Genomic DNA, 4,425 nt, shown 5'->3' on the forward strand with positions numbered 1-4,425 from the left:
TGGCTCATCTTCAGCTTATGGTTGACTCTAACCTCCAGGTCCTTCTCTGCAGTGCCACAAGTTAGCTGGTCATTTCCCTGGCCTGTATTTGTGCGTGCAATTGTTCCATCACAAGAGCAGGACTTTGCACTTGTCCTTGCTGAATTTAATTTGGTTGATTTCCAATCATTTCTCGAGTTTATCAAGGTCAGTCTAAATCCTGGCCCTATGCTCCACAACAAATGCAACTCCATCCAACTTGGTATCATCTTCAAATCTTCTAAGTGTGCACTCGGGTCCCATCCTCCGAATCAGTAATGAAGATGTTGAACAATACAGGACCCAGGACAGGGCTCTGCGGACCTCCCCCGCCCCCTGCCTTCCAGATGTGCACTGTTGTGTTCAATATTACTGATAAAGTCTTTAAAATAAGTGCTCCCAAAGGTGCAGGGGTCCCTTAAAGTACAGGGCCCTGTGTGGGGTTACAAGAGGTACACACTTAAAGCCAGCTCTGATGACCACACTGTGACATTTGCAACCTAGACGTGAAAAGTAAATAAAGCCCGGGCTTATAGCTGAATTTTCTGTCCTCTGCAGTTTTTGAGTCAATCTAAAAATCAAGGAATGAGAAGTTGAGCTGGAAGGGGAATTAGCTGTTGTTACTAACAAAATCCACAAATGATAAAAATACCTCTAGGTGACATTTCTCATGTTAGCATATGCACATGTGCACAGCTTGATCCCCAGTGATCATAATAATAATGCCTAAGCCCTTTTACAGCATCATTTGACCATGAGTTTTAAACCTCATTGCTTACATGCACTAATTAAACTTCACAACAGCTCTGTGACATAGGTGAGAGGTCTAGAGGTCAGTCCATTTATTACTAAGATGCAGCTCCTCTAGGATGGAACAAGACAAAGCTGCACATAGCAATATCAGGCAAGAATTTAAGACATAAAGTGAAGTAATGTACCTCACAGAGGGAGTTTACAGACGGGGAAGGAAAGGACCTAACTGGAATTTGGCAGTGAGGTTAACACCCTGAATCTTGTGAAAAGAAACCAGTGATCATCACTGACTCCAAAAGTTCATGGCCTTGTTTCAGCCAAGAGACTGGCCCAACACTCCTTAGCATGAGCAAGCGCTGCCCACTGAGTTACCAGTTCAGTTTTTCCAGCGAGTTGTGGTTGGCTTTTCCCCTTCTTTGTGTAAAGTCAAAGGCAACGTTACCCTGCATTGTAGTGTGGCAGCATTTTGAACTTGCAGCACTCTGCTCAGTGACTCCAGCTGGTGCACGGCTGTGGGAATCGGGCCTGGTGTTTTCCCGAGAGGTCTCTAGGATAATTATGCTCCTGAGGCCAGACAGGATCCCAACGGTATGGCTGCAGCTGGGGAATGTGCTGGGTTCACTGCTCCCCTGCAGGGCTTGCATGTTGGTTTTGAGATAAAGGGGGGGAAAATCAACAAAAGCGTTTTCCTTTTCAGTCTCATTTCCCTGTCTGGATCTCGGCAGGGTCAGTGCTGAGCTCAGGTGGCAAGGCAGGCAAGGGACTTTACACAGAGACTTGTTAGAAGGCTGGTGAGGGAAGAAGATCTTTTGGAGAGGGAGGGCAGATGCAGGAATTCACCTTTTTTCCCAATTTGTCTTCAGTCTGTGGATTCCACTGTAAAATAAAGGAAGGATATGTTCCTTTTTTGCTCTTCTCCTTCCAGTTTCTTCCCCCACCCTGATGAGGCCCCATTTAGGCAGGAAGGTGAAAGGGCTTCTCTGGCAGCTGCAGAGGCTTTATTTTTCACTTAAAATAAACATAAAAATGTCCAGCAACATGAAGCGGTGCAGCTAATGGGGTGCAGGAAGCTGCCAGGGCTGCTATGCTGGAGAGGTAGACCGGACATAAGGTTTATGATGTAGCAACAGCTCAGTCTCGCAGCTCAGACAATACGTCCAACCCACCCACTCCTGCTCTGCCCATGTTAACCTGGGAAATGAAGTGGCACAGGCATGCTGGTCTTCCGGCATTGTCCAGAGCAGCAGCTTAGGTCACTCCAAGGGTGTCCGTCTTCACCGGCTCATTTCCAGGGTCTGTGTGTGCAGAGGAGAAGCAGATGGAAGGGTGCTCACTGCCTTGGCAAGACAAAGTCTCTACTGCTGCCGTGCTGTCATATCATTAAGAGCTCTTTGGGGGAGGGCAGGCACCACTGAGACTATCTAGGCTGGGAGAAAAGAGGTCAACGTGTGGAGCAATGCACTTTGGGCTGCACTGCCATCATGTAGGCAGTGTATTGCTAAAGCAGCCGTCTGAGGAAGGGGTATCAGGGAAGAAAGATGAATGAAGACTTTGTCCTCTCTGTAGGCAAAGACTAGGATCTGCAGCAAAACTCCAGCTTTATGTCACCTGGTAAATGCTCCAAGTGCAGGGGCTTCTGTGACCTGCTCCCATAGATTAACATAACCTTGATTTTCCATCATCCCATTGCCCATCCCTTTAGTGTGATCTGTCGCAGCACTAAGCACTCTCTCGGGGTAGGGGAGGTTTCTAGGCCTGGAGCTTAGCTGGCAGCAAAGGTCTGCAGCCAGTTGGACTGAAATGTTGGATAGGTAAAGATGGAAAAGACAAGCAGGCTGGGGGGGTGATTGCACCCGGAAGGGCCCACAGCTGCTGGGATTAGGACATGTCAAAATTGTTGGGACCGTCTGTTTTTGTGGCATTTGGGACGGGAAGGTTCCTCAGCAGGTGGGAATGAGAATTGGGACCGGAAGGTCCGTGGGGACTAGAAAGTTTGTTCTATGTCACCTGGGAAGACAACGCTGGAGAGACGAGGCAGCCTGTAGGAAGTGTATTGCGACCAAAAGGACAGACTGTGGGCAGGCCTGGGAGGAAATTCACATGTTACCTATGAAAGAAGAGCAAACTGAGAAAACAAGGGCAAAGAAGAGGAAGAAAGCAACAGACCTTGGGTGTGAGATCTGCAGGAAGGAAGATCACACTGACAAAGTCGAGTTTCAGCTTCTCTTAATGCGCTCAGAGCCCCGAATCCCTCTTTCAAGAAGCCTCAGTCACGGTCAGGGGCAAATGGGGTAAGGCCTGGCACGCCCTGCACTGAAGTACTTATACTTGAATTAATCAGTCACCTCCCAGGATCAGTTAACATCACCATTTCATGACATTGTGCACAGAAGTGGCACATCCCACTGTAGCATAACTGCTTTGCTAAAAGGCACAAGATGGGGTCTCAAATGTGATTCTGGGCCCCATTTTTCATCTCGTGACCTAGACCGGCTGAACATTACGCAGCCGAAAGAAAAATCAAGGTTAGCCTAGAAATACCAGGACAGGTTGCAAGTCTGCTTGCCTCTCCGCGCCGATCCTTACTTCAGGCAGCAGAACCACGGGGAGGAAATGCAACGCGCCCCGGCCTCTCTGGCATTCAAAAAAACCCTAGACGTCTCGTGCGAGCAGGAACGTGTCGGCACATTGCCTGACCGGAAACAATTTCCAGCTTACAACAGGAAGAGCGCTGAGCTGGAAAGAGGTGTCGCTTGACCGAAAACACCCTTTAGCGGCTATCTTGGGCGAGGACAATCCCAACGGCACGTGTTGCGTAGAATGAAATTGGCCCACGGTTTTGTACAACGCTTGTTTTTCTCCGCGTGGCACAGAGCGCACGTCTGCTCCTAAACGCAGGATTAAACAGCCCACCTCGATAGCGAACGGCGGCCCCGGGATGCTCGCAAACGTGTAACGCGGGCCGGCGGATCCCCAATCGACGCAGAGTGGCAGCGGGAGCGTTGAACGAGGCCGGCGGGCCCGCCGTTTTCTTTGTTTCGACTCCTCTTTTGATTACGTACAAACCCGTTCGTACGAGGGCTGGAAAGCGTCGGGTCCGGGGCGGCGGCCGAGGCAAAACTGTTGGTCTAATAAAAGATATCAAATTCACCCAAGGAACCTTGTCTGAGGCAAACCTGGACATTTTTGTTCGAACGTGACAAAACCGCACGGTTATTCTTCATATTGAGCTCATCGAGTTGTGCAGGAATGAATAAATCACCTGGGAGCGGCATGGGGAGGTCTCGGATGTGAAACGGAGCTCGCGCTCTCGGTAGGTTTCAGAGTTAACGCCTCACGGCAAGGGGCGGGGCCTGCCCGGCAGGGAGGCAGCCTCACTGGGCAGGCGCGCACGAGACCGAGGCTGGGGGCGGGGCCCCGTCCCTCCACGTTCGGCCCCGCCCACTCCCCGTATGTTTTTGTTTGTCAAGACCGAACGGCGGAGGGGAGGGAGGCGCCGCGCCTGCGCAATGCCTGCGGGGCGCTGATTGGCCGCGGCGGCGCGCTTGCGCCGGAGGCGGCGGCGGCGATTGGCGGGCGGCTCGCCGCTTTCCCGCCCGAGCTGCTGGGGCTGGCGTTTGAAAAATGCTCGCGGGCCGCCATTGGCTGCGGCGC

Source organism: Alligator sinensis, unplaced genomic scaffold, assembly GCF_000455745.1.
Source record: "Alligator sinensis unplaced genomic scaffold, ASM45574v1 scaffold512_1, whole genome shotgun sequence".
In the NCBI taxonomy this organism is placed as follows: Eukaryota; Metazoa; Chordata; order Crocodylia; family Alligatoridae; genus Alligator; species Alligator sinensis.